General features: G+C 47.5%; 1 pseudogene; it reads left to right on the plus strand.

Annotated features, from left to right (window-relative positions):
• Window positions 1-18,984, plus strand: part of LOC115120326 (poly(rC)-binding protein 4-like) — a 54,396-nt pseudogene extending 35,412 nt beyond the window's left edge.
• The last annotated feature ends 924 nt before the right edge of the window (window positions 18,985-19,908 follow it).

Below are 19,908 nucleotides of genomic sequence, written 5' to 3' on the forward strand. Positions count from 1 at the left end.
AGCCAGGAGAGTAGAGACAGTAGAGTAGCGACAGTAGAGTAGAGACAGGAGAGTAGAGACGGGAGAGTAGAGACGGGAGAGTAGAGACGGGAGAGTAGAGACAGGAGAGTAGAGACAGGAGAGTAGAGACCAGAGAGTAGAGACAGGAGAGTAGAGACAGGAGAGTAGAGACGGGAGAGTAGAGACGGGAGAGTAGAGACGTGAGAGTAGAGACAGGAAAGTAGAGACATGAGAGATGGTAGAGTAGAGACAGGAGAGTAGAGACAGGAGAGTAGAGACCGGAGAGTAGAGACGGGAGAGTAGAGACGGGAGAGTAGAGACAGGAGAGTAGAGACAGGAGAGTAGAGACAGGAGAGTAGAGCCGGGAGAGTAGAGACAGTAGAGTAGAGACCGTAGAGTAGAGACAGTAGAGTAGAGACAGGAGAGTAGAGACAGGAAAGTAGACACATGAGAGACGGTAGAGTAGAGACAGTAGAGTAGAGACGGGAGAGTAGAGACGGGAGAGTAGAGACAGGAGAGTAGAGACAGGAGAGTAGAGATGGGAGAGTAGAGACAGGAGAGTAGAGACAGGAGAGTAGAGACCGGAGAGTAGAGACGGGAGAGTAGAGACGGGAGAGTAGAGACAGGAGAGTAGAGAGAGGAAAGTAGAGACATGAGAGACGGTAGAGTAGAGACAGTAGAGTAGAGATGGGAGAGTAGAGACAGGAGAGTAGAGACAGGAGAGTAGAGACAGGAGATTAGAGACATGAGAGACGGTAGAGTAGAGACAGTAGAGTAGAGACAGGAGAGTAGAGACCGGAGAGTAGAGACAGGAGAGTAGAGACAGGAGAGTAGAGACGGGAGAGTAAAGACAGGAGAGTAGAGACAGGAGAGTAGAGACAGGAGAATAGAGACAGGAGAGTAGAGACAGGACAGTAGAGACAGGAAAGTAGAGACAGTAGAGTAGAGACAGGAGAGTAGAGACGGGAGAGTAGAGATGGGAGAGTAGAGACGGGAGAGTAGAGACAGGAGAGTACAGACAGGAGAGATGGTAGAGTAGAGACAGGAGAGTAGAGACCGGAGAGTAGAGACCGGAGAGTAGAGACAGGAGAGTAGAGACAGGAGAGTAGAGACGGGAGAGTAGAGACAGGACAGTAGAGACAGGAAAGTAGAGACAGTAGAGTAGAGACAGGAGAGTAGAGACAGGAGAGTAGAGACAGGAAAGTAGGTACAGGAGAGACGGTAGAGTAGAGACAGGAGAGTAGAGACAGGACAGTAGAGACAGGGAAGTAGAGACAGTAGAGTAGAGACAGGAGAGTAGAGACAGGAGAGTAGAGACAGGAGAGTAGAGACCGGAGAGTAGAGACGGTAGAGTAGAGACAGGAGAGTAGAGACTGGAGAGTAGAGACCCGGAGAGTAGAGACAGTAGAGTAGAGACAGGAGAGTAGAGACCAGAGAGTAGAGACAGGACAGTAGAATGAACGTCAGGTGATGGTGTCCTTCAGAGAGGTGATGGTGTCCTTCAGAGAGGTGATGGTGTCCTTCAGAGAGGTGATGATATCCTTCAGAGAGGTGATGATATCCTTCAGAGAGGTGATGATGTCCTTCAGAGAGGTGATGGTGTCCTTCAGAGAGGTGATGGTATCCTTCAGAGAGGTGATGGTGTCCTTCAGAGAGGTTATGTGGTGTCCTTCAGAGAGGTGATGGTGTCCTTCAGAGAGGTGATGGTGTCCTTCAGAGAGGTGATGGTGTCCTTCAGAGAGGTGATGGTATCCTTCAGAGAGGTGATGTTGTCCTTCAGAGAGGTGATGGTATCCTTCAGAGAGGTGATGGTGTCCTTCAGAGAGGTGATGGTGTCCTTCAGAAGGTGATGGTGTCCTTCAGAGAGGTGATGATATCCTTCAGAGGGGTGATGATATCCTTCAGAGAGGTGATGGTGTCCTTCAGAGAGGTGATGGTGTCCTTCAGAGAGGTGATGGTGTCCTTCAGAGAGGTGATGGTATCCTTCAGAGAGGTGATGGTGTCCTTCAGAGAGGTGATGGTGTCCTTCAGAGAGGTGATGGTATCCTTCAGAGAGGTGATGATATCCTTCAGAGAGGTGATGATATCCATCAGAGAGGTGATGATATCCTTCAGAGAGGTGATGGTGTCCTTCAGAGAGGTGATGGTGTCCTTCAGAGAGGTGATGGTGTCCTTCAGAGAGGTGATGGTTTCCTTCAGAGAGGTGATGGTGTCCTTCAGAGAGGTGATGGTGTCCTTCAGAGAGGTGATGGTGTCCTTCAGAGAGGTGATGGTGTCCTTAAGAGGTTATGGTGTCCAACAGCAGAAAGATCACCAGGACATGAAGCGTATAGCGTTTGTGAGGTATTATAATTTTGTGTTTTTTTTTTTTACTCTGTGACTGCTCATGTTATAATTGGGGTTTTACTGTGAAATGCATATGTAACGGATGTGAAACGGCTAGCTTAGTTAGCGGTGGTACGCGCTAAATAGCGTTTCAATCGGTGACGTCACTTGCTCTGAGACCTTGAAGTAGTAGTTCCCCTTGGTAACGATGCTTCGTGGGTGACTGTTGTTGATGTGTGCAGAGGGTCCCTGGTTCGCGCCCGGGTATGGGCGAGGGGACGGTCTAAAGTTATACTGTTACACATCATGTTTTCCTGTGTGATTCCCCAAGAGTTTACCTCTCTTTTCTCCCAGCAGGAATGGAGTCCAATTCCCAGACAACATCTCAGGAACTGCTCATTCCTAATGACGTAAGTACAGCTAGCAATACTTTGTCTGCTACGTAGGAAATATTGCCACATAACAATCCTGAACAATATTATTCAGTCAGACACCCGCCTACTACTCATTCCAGAGCTGTCCTCTGTTCTCTGATTCATTCCAATATTGCCTCTAAACCCAACGGGCAAAACTGGGCTTGGAGTGTTGAAATGACTTCGTACTGATGTCACCTCTCTCTTTCTCTCTCTCTCTCTCTCTCTCTCTCTCTCTCTCTCTCGTTATCTCTCTGTCTCTCTCTTGCCCTCCCTCCCTCCTTCTTTCATGGCTCTCTGTCCATATGTCTGTTCTATGAGTTAGAACTACATCCACTCATGTTGTTTGTCAAATTGAAAGGCTCTGGGCTGTCAAAACAGAACAGTAAATAAAGCAACCAAATGGCTTTCAACTGAGCCCTCTTTCCACACAATAAAGTACAGCTCACCCCAGCCCAGGACAGCCTTCCCTGTTCAGCCCAGCCCAGGACAGCCTTCCCCTGTTCAGCCCAGCCCAGGACAGCCCTCCCTGTTCAGCCCAGCCCAGGACAGCCCTCCCTGTTCAGCCCAGCCCAGGACAGCCCTCCCTGTTCAGCCCAGCCCAGGACAGCCTTCCCCTGTTTAGTCCAGCCCAGGACAGCCCTCCCTGCCTAGCCCAGCCTAGGCTTCACTACCCAATTCCCTCCACAGCCCCCCAGCTCAGCCCTTTCCCAGTCCCTGCCCATCCCCAGCCCCTCTCCAGCCCCTCCCCTGCCCCTCCCCAGCCCAACTCAGCATGGCCCAGCCCCTCCCCTGCCCCTCCCCAGCCCAACTCAGCATGGCCCAGCCCCTCCCCTGCCCCTCTCCAGCCCAACTCAGCATGGCCCAGCATAGACCCAGCATAGACTCTAGAGGTGGGGGAAGTAGCAGGACATAGTGTGGGGGAGGGGGGGGGACACATACTTTAGACATGAGACAGAGCCAGAGCATGGGGCTTCCCAAACAAATTCCACCAGCCACTGATATCACCACCCAACACTCCTGGAGAAGTGCCCTGATATGCTGGCCTTTGTTATTTCTGTCCCTAGATGTCAGAAGGAAGGACTGCATGGTTCTGAAGTTTACCCTAGTCATCCATCCTACATAGCTGCCAGGGCAGGGAGGATGAGGATGAACGTCAGGACAGGGAGGATGAGGATAAACGTCAGGACAGGATGAACGTCAGGACAGGATGAACGTCAGGGCAGAATAAACGTCAGGGAAGGATGAACATCAGGACAGGGAGGATGAGGATAAACGTCAGGGCAGGATGAACGTCAGGACAGGATGAACGTCAGGGCAGGATAAATGTCAGGGCAGGATAAACGTCAGGACAGGATGAACGTCAGGGCAGGGGCAGGGCGAACGTCAGGACAGGATGAACGTCAGGGCAGGATAAATGTCAGGGCAGGATAAGCGTCAGGACAGGATGAGCGTCAGGGCAGGACGAACGTCAGGACAGGATGAGCGTCAGGACAGGATAAGCGTCAGGACAGGATGAGCGTCAGGACAGGATAAACGTCAGGGCAGGATGAACGTCAGGACAGGATGAACGTCAGGGCAGGACGAACGTCAGGGCAGGATGAACGTCAGGGCAGGATGAACGTCAGGGCAGGACGAACGTCAGGGCAGGATGAACATCAGGGCAGGATAAACATCAAGGCAGGATAAACGTCAGGGCAGGACGAACGTCAGGGCAGGGAAGATGAGGATGAACGTCTATCTAAAATGAAAGGAGGGGTGTGGATTTTAGGTCTGTGTTTCAAGTCATTGTAATTGAGACTCTGCATATATATATAATAATAATATATAATATATAGACAAGGAGACAGGATGAACGTCAGGACAGACAAGGAGACAGCGTTACTTTTTGTCCCACGTTGTTAATAATCGTCTGTGTCTGAAAATGTTTCTAGTTATCAAATCCTTGCTTTCGGCCGTCCTTGTTTCCTCAATTCCTCTCAAAGCTCATTGTAGGTCGTAAGTCAGAGGAAGGGACCTTGGATCCTCTCCTCCAATAGGCTTTGAGAGAAAAACGAAAGAACAGAAGAAGGATTTGAGGGATGGTAACGCAGCCATTGTTTGGCATTCTGTCATTGTGTTTCCGTGGACTTCTATTACAGATTCAATGTTCTAACGTGTGTCAAAACCTTGATGGATAAAGTTTCTAATCGTGTTCGATAAGGTCGCAAACTCAATGTCTCTCCACCAAACCCCTTTCTATCAGAAGGAGAACAATATGAATAGGAATAAGGTAGAGAGGGAATGAGAGAGGGAACGAGGAGAAAGAGAGAGAGTGGGAAAGATTGGGGAGTGAGAGAGAGAGAGAGAGAGACAGAGAGAGAGAGACAGAGAGAGAGAGACAGAGAGAGAGAGAGAGAGAGAGAGAGAGAGAGAGACAGAGAGAGAGAGACAGAGAGAGAGAGAGAGAGAGAGAGAGAGAGACTGGAGCACAGAGGCATTGAGACAATAAGCCCGACAGGCACGCGCTGCTGAGAATGTCCTAAAGGCCTGGAGGGGCTTTATTTTTGGGGGGGGCTGTGCGTGTGTGTGTGCGTGTGTGTGTGTGTCCACCATCTCCACATCATAAGCCGTTTCACATTACAAGTGCAGCAGGGAATCCGCCCAAAATAACCTCGTTTTTTTCCACCTATATTAACATCAGGATGAGATCAACTGAGTCCTGTGCTATACGGTAATATGGGGACAGGTTGGGAGCTAACAGTCACACAGACAGAGTGGTTTTGACCTGGTACTTGTCTGTGGGCACTTAGCTTAGTCCCCCCAAATAATCAGCAGGCCATTAATAGACCACAGTGGGGGAAAGGAGGGGAGAGAGGAGAGGAGGGAGGGAGGGAGGCAGAGGGAGAGAGGGAAGGAGGATGGGAGAGAGAGGAGAGGAGGGAGGGAGGCAGAGGGGGGGAAGGAGGATGGGAGAAGGACGGAGGGAGGGAGAGAGGAGCGGCGAGAAGATAGCGAGTGAGGAGACAACAAAAGGAGATGAAAAGGAGGTCTGTCCTTTAGCTCAGCATGCCGACCTGCCAACACATCCATGTTGGTGTCACTTCATCACTGTCCAGGCCTCAGACATGACAGGGAGTCTTGCATCCCAAATGGAACCCTATTCCCTATATAGTGCACTACTTTAGACCAGAGCCCTATGGAACCCTATTCCCTACATAGTGCACTACTTTAGACCAGAGCCCTATGGAACCCTATTCCCTATATAGTAAACTACTTTAGACCAGAGCCCTATGGAACCCTATTCCCTACATAGTACACTACTTTTGATCAGAGCCCTATGAGTCCTGGTAAAAAGTAGTGAACTACATAGGGAATAGGGTGTCATTTGAGACACAGAGACATAGGGCTCTCTCTAGATCAGGGGCCTCACTCCTGACATCAGGGCCCCCTCTCTCTACAAAGGCCCTCTGCCCTGACACTGACGCTGTACGGGGCTTCCTCTCAGACCTGGGTTCAAATAACCTTTTTGAAATCTTTTTTTTTTGTTATTTCAAATAGTGAAATATCTGGGCTTGACTGGCACCAATGAGAACAATAGAGTAGTTGCAAATGTTGCAAAAACCTCTCACGCACCTGGCAGCTGGCACTCTAATTAGACTAGATCACTCCGGTTAGACTAGATCACCCGGTTATATTAGATCACTCCGGTTAGACTAGATCACTCCGGTTAGATGAGATCACTCCGGTTAGACTAGATCACTCCGGTTAGACTAGATCACTCCGGTTAGACTAGATCACTCCGGTTAGACTATTTTTTTTTCCTCACCTTGATTTAACCAGGTAGGCTAGTTGAGAACAAGTTCTCATTTACAACTGCGACTTGGCCAAGATAAAGCCAAGCAGCGCGACAAAAACAACAAGAACCGAGTTACACATAAACAAACGTACAGTCAATAACAAAAATAAATAAATAGAAAAAATAGAAAAGTCTATGTAGAAGAGTAGGGAGGTAAAGGCAATAAATCGGCCATAGAGGCAAAAATAATTACAAAATTAATTACAATTTAGCATTAACACTGTGGGGATGGATGTGCAATTAGAGATACTGAGGCGCAAAAGAGCAAGAGGGTAAGTAATAATATGGGGATGTTGGGTGGGCTATTTACAGATGGGCTGTGTACAGGTGCATTGATGGGCTCTGACAGCTGGTGCTTAATGTTAGAGAGGGAGATATGAGTCTCCAGCTTCAGTGATTTTTGCACATACGTTCCAGTCATTGGCAGGAAGGAAAGGCGGCCAAAGGAAGTGTTGGCTTTGGAGATGACCAGTGAAATATACCTGCTGGAGCGCATGCTACGAGTGGGTGGGACTAGATCACTCAAGTTAGACTAGATCAAACACTACAAGAATTTGAAATATTTCAAAATGGTACTTGTCAGGTCTGGTCCTGATCTCTGACACTGGGCTTGGCTGTCTTTGACAGATCCCCGTATCTATGCCCTCTGCTGTCTCTGAGAATAACCAGACCAGAGAACACACACACACCAGAGAAACACACAGGGGGACACAGCAGAACCAGACTACAGGAACACTAGACGATCCCAGAGCAGAGACAGGAAGATGAGAACCCATAGACAGGACACAGCAGAACCAGACTACAGGAACACTAGACGATCCCAGAGCAGAGACGGGAAGATGAGTCAGGCTGCAGAACCTGTTGTAGTTTAAGTTGAGAGCTGTGATATATTGTTCCAAACAAGACTAGTGATTATTTAAAAATATATATATTTAACCTTAACCTTTAACCTTTAACCTATTTAACTAGGCAAGTCAATTAAGAACAAATTCTTATTTACACTACCAAAAGACAAAAGGCCTTCTACGGCGACGGGGGCTGGGATTAAAAAAAATATTAAAAATAAAAATATAGAACAAAACACACATCACGACAAGAGAGACACCACTCCACTACATAAAGAGAGACCTAAGACGACAACATAGCAAGGCAGCAACACATGACAACAAAGCATGGAAACAACACAACATAACAACAGCATGGTAGCAACACAGCATGGTAGCAACACAATATAACAACAACATGGTAGCAACACAACATAACAACAGCATGGTAGCAACACAGCATGGTAGCAACACAACATAACAACAACATGGTAGCAACACAGCATGGTAGCAACATAACAACAACATGGTAGCAACAACAACATGGTAGCAACACAATATAACAACAACATGGTAGCAAAACAATATAACAACAACATGGTAGCAACACAACATAACAACAGCATGGTAGCAACACAGCATGGTAGCAACACAACATAACAACAACATGGTAGCAACACAATATGACAACAACATGGTAGCAACACAATATAACAACAACATGGTAGAAACACAATATAACAACAACATGGTAGCACACAACATAACAACAACATGGTAGTAACACAATATAACAACAACATGGTAGCATCACAACATAACAACAACATGGTAGCAACACAATATAACAACAACATGGTAGCAACACAATATAACAACAACATGGTAGCAACACAACATGACAACAACATGGTAGCATCACAACATAACAACAACATGGTAGCATCACAACATAACAACAGCATGGTAGCAACACAATATAACAACAACATGGTAGCAACACAATATAACAACAACACGGTAGCAACACAACATAACAACATGGTAGCAACACAACATAACAACAACATCGTAGCAACACAACATGGTAGCAGCACAAAACATGGTACAAACATTATTGGGCACAGAAGCATCACAACTGTCAGTAAGAGTGTCCATAATTGAGTCTTTGAATGAAGAGCTGGAGATAAAACTGTCCAGTTTGAGTGTTTGTTGCAGCTCGTTCCAGTCGCTAGCTGCAGTGAACTGAAGAGAGGAACGACCCAGGGATGTGTGTGCTTTGAAGACCTTTAACAGAATGTGACTGGCAGAATGGGTGTTGTGTGTGGAGGAGGAGGGCTGCAGTAGATGTCTCAGATAGGGGGGAGTGAGGCCTAACAGGGTTTTATAAATAAGCATCAACCAGGGGGTTTTGCGACGGGTACACTTGATGACCAGTTTACAGAGGAGTACAACCTTTATGGATAGATGACACTGTTGGCTTCAATCATTCAGTGACCAGTTTATTAGGTCAGCCACAATCACCAGTGACCAGTTTATTAGGTCAGCCACAATAAACTCAGTGACCAGTTTATTAGGTCAGCCACAATCAAACAGTGAACTCACTGTACTGTCAGCCACAATCACTCAGTGACCAGTTTATTAGTGTCAGCCACAATCACTCAGTGACCAGTTTGAATGTAGGTAAGCCACAATCACTCAGTGACCAGTTTATTAGATCAATCCACAATCACAGTTGAATTTTTGGGGCATAGTTTGTTTTAATCGCCATCATGGGACCTCCCACACCATTGAACAGCCACCAGCCTGTACCGTTGACACCAGGCAGGATGGGGTCATGGAATGTCGCTTAAGTCCAACCCTCTGCCATCAGCAAACACAGGAACCAGACCGTCTGGAACAGAAACACTAGTTTTCCAACCTCAATTGTTCAGTGTTAGTCCTTCTTCTTGTTTTTAGCTGAAATGGAACCTGGTGTGGTGGTCTGCTGTCAATAACCCATCTGTGACATTCTCTTTCAACATCAACCATCAACGAGCTATTTTTCGTCCACAGGACTGCAGCTGACTGGATGTTTGTTTGTCGCACCGTTCACTGAACCCTCGACAATACGTGTGTGGAAAGTCCAGGAGGCCCTGTTTCTGAGACACTGTCGAAATAAAAGCCCAGGACCCACTGAGACACTGTCGTACTAGTCCAACCCACTGAACAGAAACACTAGTCCAACCCAGGAGGCCTGGCTAGTCCAACCCACTGAACAGAAAGCCCAGGAGGCCTGGCTGTGTCTGAACAGAAGCCCACTAGCCCAGGAGGCCCACTGTCTGAGACACTGTCGTGCAACCCAGGAGGCCTGGCTGTTTCAGAAACACTGTCCGTGAAAACCCAGGAGGCCCGGTGAACAGAAACACTGTCCAACCCACTGTTTCTGAGATACTGTCAACCCACTGAAAACAGAAACCTGGCTGTTTCAACACTGAACAGAAACATTCCACGTCCAAACTCACTGAACAGAAATCACTAGTCTGACCATTCTAAAGTTCAATCAAACAGTAACTGAATGCCATGCCTGTCTGCACTGAACAGCAAATACTGAGTCCTGTTTGTAAGAGTGATCAATTTTTTTTAGTCCAACCCACTGAACTAATAATACTAGTCCAACCCAGTGTATACACAATACAAACAATGAACCCACTGTAACAGATAAAGTAGTCCAACCCACTGAACAGAAAATGTAGTCCAACCCACTGAACTAGTCACACTAGTCCAACCTCATTTTACAGAAACACTGTTAGTCCATTTCTATTACCCACTGAACAGAAACACTAGTCCAACCCACTGAACAGAAACACTAGTCCAACCCACTGAACAGAAACACTAGTCCAACCCACTGAACAGAAACACTAGTCCAACCCACTAAACAGAAACACTAGTCTGACTCACTGAACAGAATCACTATCACTGAACAGAAACACTAGTCTGACTCACTGAACAGAAACACTAGTCCAACCCACTGAACAGAAACACTAGTCTGACTCACTAAACAGAAAGACTAGTCTGACTCACTGAACAGAAAGACTAGTCTGACTCACAAAACAGAAAGACTAGTCTGACTCACTGAACAGAATCACTATCACTGAACAGAATCACTAGTCTGACTCACTGAACAGAAACACTAGTCTGACTCACTGAACAGAAATACTAGTCCAACCCACTGAACAGAAACACTAGTCTGACTCACTGAACAGAATCACTATCACTGAACAGAATCACTAGTCTGACTCACTGAACAGAAACACTAGTCTGACTCACTGAACAGAAACACTAGTCTGACTCACTGAACAGAAACACTAGTCTGACTCACTGAACAGAAACACTAGTCTGACTCACTGAACAGAAACACTAGTCTGACTCACTGAACAGAAACACTAGTCTGACTCACTGAACAGAATCACTAGTCTGACTCACTGAAAAGAATCACTAGTCTGACTCACTGAACAGAAACACTATCACTGAACAGAAACACCAGTCTGACTCACTGAACAGAAATACTAGTCTGACTCACTGAACAGAAACACTAGTCTGACTCACTGAACAGAAACACTAGTCTGACTCACTGAACAGAAACACTAGTCTGACTCACTGAACAGAATCACTATCACTGAACATAAACACTAGTCTGACTCACTGAACAGAAACACTAGTCTGACTCGTGTCCAGGAAGCAAATACACTTGTGAAGGTACCTTGGTAAGAAATCAATAGTCACTTACCTTCCAGGGGTATAGGCAAGGGATCTATGGGCTGTAGCAGTTAGAGTAGCTGGATGTAGTGTACAGATTGACTACTGGTATTCTTTACAAGGTATTGGAATTGACCCCTGATTTCGAAGGTTATTAGCTTTTCCTTGGTAGATGTGTTATGCGCTGAGACACAACCTGTAGGGATTGGAGGGAGGGCATGTTTTTAAACCACGCTCAAGACAATGTTTCCATTATACACAAAATGTTACATTATTTTTAATCTACAGTGCATTCGGAAAGTATTCAGACCCCTTGAATTTTTCTACATTTTGTTACGTTACAGCCTTTTTCTAAAATGGATGTTAAAAAAATGTAAAAACCCAACTATTCTCTGCAGTCTACACAGAATATCCCATAATGACAAAGCGAAAACAGTTTTTTTGAAAATGTTGCTAATTTATTAAAAATAAAACGCAGAAATACCTTATTTACATAAGTATTCAGACACTTTGCTATGAGACTCGAAATTGAGCTCAGGTGCACACCTGACAGTGCATGTCAGAGAAAAAAAAACAAGTCATGAGGTCGAAGGAATTGTCCTTAGAGCTCCAAGACAGGATTGTGTTGAGGCACAGATCTGGGGAAAGGTACCAAAAAATGTCTGTAGCATTCAAGGTTCACCAAGAACACAGTGGCCTCCATCATTCTTAAATGGAAGAAGTTTGGAACCACCAAGACTCTTCCTAGAGCTGGCCGCCCGGCCAAACTGAGCAATAGGGGCAGAAGGGCTTTTGTCAGGGAGGTGACCAAGAACCTGATGGTCTCTGACAGAGCTCTAGAGTTCCTCTGTGGAGATGGGAGAACCTTCCAGAAGGACAACAATCTCTGCATCACTCCACCAATCAGGTCTTTATGGTAGAGTGGCCAGACGGAAGCCACTCCTTAGTAAAAGGCACATGACAGCCCGCTTGGAGTTTGCCAAAAGGCACCTAAAGACTCTCAGACCATGAGAAACAAGATTCTCCGATCTGATGAAACCAATAATGAAACCAATAATGAACTGAAAGTGTCACGTCTGGAGGAAACCTGGCACCATCCCTACGGTGAAGCATGGTGGTGGCAGCATCATGCTGTGAGGATGTGTTTCAGTAGCAGGGACTGGGAAACTAGTCAGGATCGAGGGAAAGATGAACAGAGCAAAGTACAGAGAAATTCTTGATGAAAACCTGCTCCAGAGCGCTCAGGACCTCAGACTGGGCGAAAGTTCACCTTCCAACAGGACAACAACCCAAAGCACACGGCCAAGACAACGCAGGAGTGGCTTTGGGACAAGTCTCTGAATGTCCTTGAGTGGCCCAGCCAGAGCCCAGACTTGAACCCAATTGAACATCTCTGGAGAGACTTGAAAATAGCTGTGCAGCAATGCTCTCTATCCAACCTGACAGAGCTTGAGAGGATCTGCAGAGAAGAATGGGAGAAACTCCCCAAATACAGGTATGCCAAGCTTGTAGCGTCATACCCAAGAACATTCGAGGCTGTATTACTGCCAAAGGTGCTTCGACAAAGTACTGAGTAAAGGGTCTGAATACTTATGTAAATGTGATATTTCAGTTTCTTTTGTTTTATAGATTTCACAACAACAACAGGTGTTTTGCTTTGTCATCATTGGGTATTGTGTGTAGATTGATGAGATACATTTAAAAAAAAAATGTATACATTTTTGAATTTGGCTGTAATGTAACAAAATGTGGGAAAAAGTGGTCTGAATACTGAATGCACTGTACACTGTATATGTTGAAGAGGGTGTACTGTATGTTTTATCCTGGGAAGTCACATTGACATTGCCATCTGTTTTTCAACTGTACCCTGGACATTTAGTATTGTCAACACAATACTTTGGGGTTTTAGTAATAAGGATGTGATCTGTCAAGTGTCTGGTGAAGCGTTCTCGTTTCTTCCCTCTCTCCTTGGCTTCATCATTGACCTGATCATCATCGGGCATCAGGGAACCAAGATCAAAACACACACAGGTCTCCTCCCACATTCTCACCTCCTCTCTCTCTCCTCTCTCTCTCTCTCCTTCAGCTCGTCGGCTCCATCATCGGGCGTCAGGGAACCAAGATCAAAACACACACAGGTCTCCTCCCACATTCTCACCTCCTCTCTCTCTGCTCTCTCTCTCCTTCAGCTCGTCGGCTCCATCATCGGGTGTCAGGGAACCAAGATCAAAACACACACAGGTCTCCTCCCACATTCTCACCTCCTCTCTCTCTCCTCTCTCTCTCTCTCCTTCAGCTCGTCGGCTCCATCATCGGGCGTCAGGGAACCAAGATCAAAACACACACAGGTCTCCTCCCACATTCTCACCTCCTCTCTCTCTCCTCTCTCTCTCTCTCCTTCAGCTCGTCGGCTCCATCATCGGGCGTCAGGGAACCAAGATCAAAACACACACAGGTCTCCTCCCACATTCTCACCTCCTCTCTCTCTCCTCTCTCTCTCCTTCAGCTCGTCGGCTCCATCATCGGGCGTCAGGGAACCAAGATCAATGAGATCCGCCAGGCGTCAGGGGCTCAGATTAAGATAGGTAGCCAGCTGGACAGCACCAGTGATAGAGCCGTCACCATCACAGGGACCCCCATCTCTATCAACCTGGCCCAATACCTCATCACCTCCTGGTAAGACAAAGCTCTGTCACCACCGAGCACAGCACACAAGGCGTAGAGAGGGAGAGGGGAGGGAGAAGGAGGGAGGGGAGAGGGAGAGGAGAGAGGAGGGAAGGGGAGGGGAGGGGAGGGGAGGGAGGGGAGGGAGGGAGAGGGAGAGGAGAGGCATGGGAGAAGGAGGGAGGGAGAGAGGGAGGGAAGGGGAGGGAGGGGATAGGGAGGAGAGAGGGAGAGAGGAGAGGGGAGGGAGAAGGAGGGAGGGGGGAGAGGGAGAGGAGAGGCATGGGAGAAGGAGGGAGGGAGAGAGGGAGGGAAGGGGAGGGGAGGGGAGGGGATAGGGAGGAGAGAGGGAGAGGGGAGGGAGAGGAGGGAGGGGAGAGGGAGAGGAGAGGCATGGGAGAAGGAGGGAGGGAGAGAGGGAGGGAAGGGGAGGGGAGGGGAGGGGATAGGGAGGAGAGAGGGAGAGGGGAGGGAGAAGGAGGGAGGGGAGAGGGAGAGGAGAGGCATGGGAGAAGGAGGGAGGGAGGGAGAGAGGGAGGGAAGGGGAGGGGAGGGGATAGGGAGGAGAGAGGGAGAGAGGGAGAGGGGAGGGAGAAGGAGGGAGGGGAGAGGGAGAAAGAGAGGCATGGGAGAAGGAGGGAGGGAGAGAGGGAGAGAAGGGGAGGGGAGGGGATAAGGAGGAGAGAGGGAGAGCGACAGACACATCACCATCACAGGAACAACCATCTCCATTAACTTAACCCAACACCACCTCCTGGTAAGAGAAAGCACAACCCCTCCCTCTCCCTCTCCCACCTCCTGGTAAGAGAAAGCACCACTCAGCAGGACAACAATATAAGCGATAAGATATAAGATGTGTACATTATCTTGTAGCCCCAGCAACTGGACCACTTCCTGGCAGTGCTTGAATTGGGCCGGTACACACTGGTAGAGAGTGCTGTTTGAGTCCAACACCTTATTGAATTGGCTCTAAAATATGTCTTACAATACTGTCAAACTAGAATGAGTACTGGCACCTTTTCATTACACTGGTCAGGTCACATGATTAGGAAAGAACCCTGGTCAGGTCACATGATCAGGAAAGAACCCTGGTCAGGTCACATGATTAGGAAAGAACCCTGGTCAGGTCACATGATCAATAAAGAACCCTGGTCAGGTCACATGATCAGGAAAGAACCCTGGTCAGGTCACATGATCAGGAAATAACCCTGGTCAGGTCACATGATTAGGAAAGAACCCTGGTCAGGTCACATGATCAGGAAAGAACCCTGGTCAGGTCACATGATCAGGAAATAACCCTGGTCAGGTCACATGATTAGGAAAGAACCCTGGTCAGGTCACATGATCAATAAAGAACCCTGGTCAGGTCACATGATCAGGAAAGAACCCTGGTCAGGTCACATGATCAGGAAATAACCCTGGTCAGGTAACATGATTAGGAAAGAACCCTGGTCAGGTCACATGATCAGGAAAGAACCCTGGTCAAGTCACATGATTAGGAAAGAACCCTGGTCAGGTCACATGATCAATAAAGAACCCTGGTCAGGTCACATGATCAGGAAAGAACCCTGGTCAGGTCACGCGATCAGGAAAGAAGCATGGCTCTAGATACTCATGTCTCCAGACTCAGTTCTACTGGTTCATGAGATAATCTTTAGACATTTATCTCCACAAATTACACATTTGAACAAAGGAGTTGTTGTACTGATGTTGCCAATTCATGTCTAAGTTCACTTACTACTGAGTGTTGGAGAGAGAGAAGACAACAACCCGGACTATTAGAAAACTACAACTGCAACACATTTGCATTAGGATACTAAAACTGTCAAGTACGACAATGATGCATTAACACACTGATTAAATACCTTATTTTTTAATCTTGTGATGATTAATTCACGTTGCGTGACTGCTCTCTGAGGACCTCTCGCCTCCGATCAACACAGCGACCAGAGCGTTAACAGTTCACTCGCTGCCTCTTCCAGGTGTTGCATCTGACAGGTTAAAATGCCACATTTTGAACATACCCTATAAGTACGAAGTGCAACACATTGGGCTGTAGGGCTAGAAGGTTCCTACCATAACATTCCATCATTCTTCTATCCTAAAAAACACATTATAGCCATACTAATTACACAATCTACATGTTCTATTAGTAATTACACTATATGTGTAATTACACTATATTAGTAAGTAGTTACACATTGTATTCACACAGACAATACATTCACAATATGCAATATATTTATTTACATATTGACAAATGCAACATGTATAATCGAATCTTAAAATAATAAGGAAATTCCTAATGAACTTTGAACTCATTTGTTTCCCTTACCCAAGCCCCTACCCAAGCCATCACCCTGACTTATAGCATCCACTCCCCACATGAGAGTCCTAAAGACCCCCCCCTCCAGTAATCTGTTGCAACCTCCAGCAAAACACACATTTTTTTATCTCCTTTTATTTAATTTATTTAATTTGTACTTTCTTTAACATGTCTTTTATTTATTTAACCTTCTAACCCGTTTCCATCCGGTACTCCTCCTTCCTCCTTTCCTCTTCCCTCGTCCCTCCCTCCCTCCCTCCCTCGCTCCCTCCCTCCCTCTCTCCCTCCACCCTCCTTCCCTCCTTCCTCCTTTCATCTCTCCCTCCACCCTCCCCTCTCTCTCTCTCCTCCCTCCCTCACTCCCTCCCTCCACCCTCCCTCCCTCCCTCCCTCCACCCTCCCCTCTCTCCCCCTCCTCCCTCCCTCCTCTCTCTCCACCTTCCCTCCTTTCCTCTTCCTCGTCCCTCCCTCCCTCCCTTCCCTCCCTCCCTCTCTCCCTCCACCTTCCCTCCCTCCACCCTCCCCTCTCTCCCTCCTCCCTCCCTGCCCCTCTCTCTCTCTCTCCCCTCCCTCCCTCCCCCTCTCTCTCTCCACCTTCCCTCCCTCCCCCTCTCTCTCTCCACCTTCCCCTCCCTCCACCCTCCCTCCACCTCCTTCGTCCTCCTCCTATCCCCCTGTGCAGTTTAGAGACCGCCAAATCCACCGCCCAGTCTTCCTCCATGTCGACCTCTGCTGAACTCACCATGGCCTACACCCAACCCCCTCCCCCGCCTCCTCCTCAGCCGCTGCTGCTGCCGCCCTGGCTGCCATGGGCTGCCCGGCATGTCCCACCCCCCACCCCCACGCTGCAGTCCCCATGATGGGCAACCCCTATGGGGCCCTCCCCCTCTCCAGCCTCCTCGGAATGCAATCCATGAAATCCCTCCAATCAATGCCCTACCTGGCTTTATCCAACCCTGCCGCCAATGCAGCCGCCGCTCAAGCCCAGGCCCAGGCTCAGGCTCAGGCTCAGGCCCAGGCCCAGGCCCAGGCTCAGGCCCAGATCTATACGGCGAAGATTTCTTCCGCCAATGGGATCGGGAAGAAACCAGAGAGACAGAAGTTTGCGCCGTACTGATGACATCTGTCTCCATCCCTCCATCCCTCCAGCTCTCACCTCCTCCGTCTACGAGACAAGAAAGAAAAAGGGGGAAAGAATGGAGGGAAGGAAATAGCAGGGTTTTTTTTTTTGTTTCTCCTCCATTCTCTTTCTTCTTGCCTGATGATGTGGTTGTAGATGGACATTTTCGATTGATTACGTTTTGTAGGCTTTTCTTTTGTCCCTTATATAGTGAACCACTAGGAGGAACGTTTGATTGGCTCGTTTAGATAGCTATATTTACGTTGTCAGGTCTTGGAAACCTATCAAGCCATAGCCTGTGTCCCAAATGACAACCTAAGTCCTTTACGGTGCACTACTTTAGTCCAGAGCACATAAGGCTCAGGTTGAAAGTAGTGCGCTATATAGGGAATAGGGTGGCGTTTGGGATGCACCCCCATAGACTATTCCTAACTTCCATTTTTATCTTCTTCTAACCTTCCATTCGTTCTACTGTACTGCTGTGATTGATTATTGATAATAATGAAATATTCCCACTAAGAGTTTATAAATTAAAACACTGGTGAGTGATGCTCAACTGTACGTGCGTATGAGCTTTTTATACAGTACATGATGTCTGTTTAGGTTACTTCCTGTATTCAACTTCCTGTATTCAACTTCCTGTATTCAACTTCCTGTATTCAACTCCTTGATTTTTTTGAAGGACGATGTAAAAAAAAAAAAATATTAAAAGTTTTCAAAAATTATTAGACAAAAAAAAAATCTAACCACTCGTTTGCATTCATTTTTTTTGTGAGTTTTTGGTAATATTTTATTTGAAATGTGTTGTTTAATTTATTTTATTTATTATGCCGAGTATTACTTTTACGATAATTTTTTTTTATTTTTGAGGGGGGAAATGGCAGCGAGTACCACTGCTAAGATTACGAGTTATTCCATCCTGTCCTGAGTTTTAACTCTAACACGGTGACCAGACTGCTGGCTAGGGCCACTCTAACACGGTGACCAGACTGCTGGCTAGGGCCACTCTAACACGGTGACCAGACTGCTGGCTAGGGCCACTCTAACACGGTGACCAGACTGCTGGCTAGGGCCACTCTAACACGGTGACCAGACTGCTGGCTAGGGCCACTCTAACACGGTGACCAGACTGCTGGCGAGGGCCACTCTAACACGGTGACCAGACTGCTGGCTAGGGCCACTCTAACACGGTGACCAGACTGCTGGCGAGGGCCACTCTAACACGGTGACCAGACTGCTGGCGAGGGCCACTCTAACACGGTGACCAGACTGCTGGCTAGGGCCACTCTAACACGGTGACCAGACTGCTGGCTAGGGCCACTCTAACACGGTGACCAGACTGCTGGCTAGGGCCACTCTAACACGGTGACCAGACTGCTGGCTAGGGCCACTCTAACACGGTGACCAGACTGCTGGCTAGGGCCACTCTAACACGGTGACCAGACTGCTGGCTAGGGCCACTCTAACACGGTGACCAGACTGCTGGCTAGGGCCACTCTAACACGGTGACCAGACTGCTGGCTAGGGCCACTCTAACACGGTGACCAGACTGCTGGCGAGGGCCACTCTAACACGGTATTTTCTCCTGTCTCTCACCACAGAAGTGGTATCTTCTACTAAAACAAGGTTGTTTTTGTTTTTGTTTTTTTTAACAACATTATGTTTTTGTTAAATAGAGAAAAATGTGTTTCCACAACTGATATGTCAATATTATTAAACCATTTAACATGATAAAAGATGCGTATTTCCAACTTTCTTACTGGGATTTAAACAGCCAAACCTCTCTTAGGACGTGTCTGTGGGACGGGAGATGCTTTCTTACTGGGATTTAAACAGCCAAACCTCTCTTAGGACGTGTCTGTGGGACGGACGGGAGATGCTTTCTTACTGGGATTTAAACAGCCAAACCTCTCTTAGGACGTGTCTGTGGGACGGGAGATGCTTTCTTACTGGGATTTAAACAGCCAAACCTCTCTTAGGACGTGTCTGTGGGACGGGAGATGCTTTCTTACTGGGATTTAAACAGCCAAACCTCTCTTAGGACGTGTCTGTGGGACGGACGGGAGATGCTTTCTTACTGGGATTTAAACAGCCAAACCTCTCTTAGGACGTGTCTGTGGGACGGGAGATGCTTTCTTACTGGGATTTAAACAGCCAAACCTCTCTTAGGACGTGTCTGTGGGACGGGAGATGCTTTCTTACTGGGATTTAAACAGCCAAACCTCTCTTAGGACGTGTCTGTGGGACGGGAGATGCTTTCTTACTGGGATTTAAACAGCCAAACCTCTCTTAGGACGTGTCTGTGGGACGGGAGATGCTTTCTTACTGGGATTTAAACAGCCAAACCTCTCTTAGGACGTGTCTGTGGGACGGGAGATGCTTTCTTACTGGGATTTAAACAGCCAAACCTCTCTTAGGACGTGTCTGTGGGACGGGAGATGCTTTTCTCACCCCAGCTGTCAAACTAAGATGCCACGCATGGTAGCTACTCTTGTGAGAGACTAATGCTGCATGTTAGCTTGAACATACACACACACATACACATACACACACACACACACACATTGAAACACACACACACACACACACACACACACACATTGAAACACACACACACACACATTGAAACACACGACTAACGTGACATATATAAAATAGAC

The sequence above is a fragment of the Oncorhynchus nerka genome, unplaced genomic scaffold, assembly GCF_034236695.1.
Source record: "Oncorhynchus nerka isolate Pitt River unplaced genomic scaffold, Oner_Uvic_2.0 unplaced_scaffold_1551, whole genome shotgun sequence".
Classification (NCBI taxonomy): Eukaryota; Metazoa; Chordata; class Actinopteri; order Salmoniformes; family Salmonidae; genus Oncorhynchus; species Oncorhynchus nerka.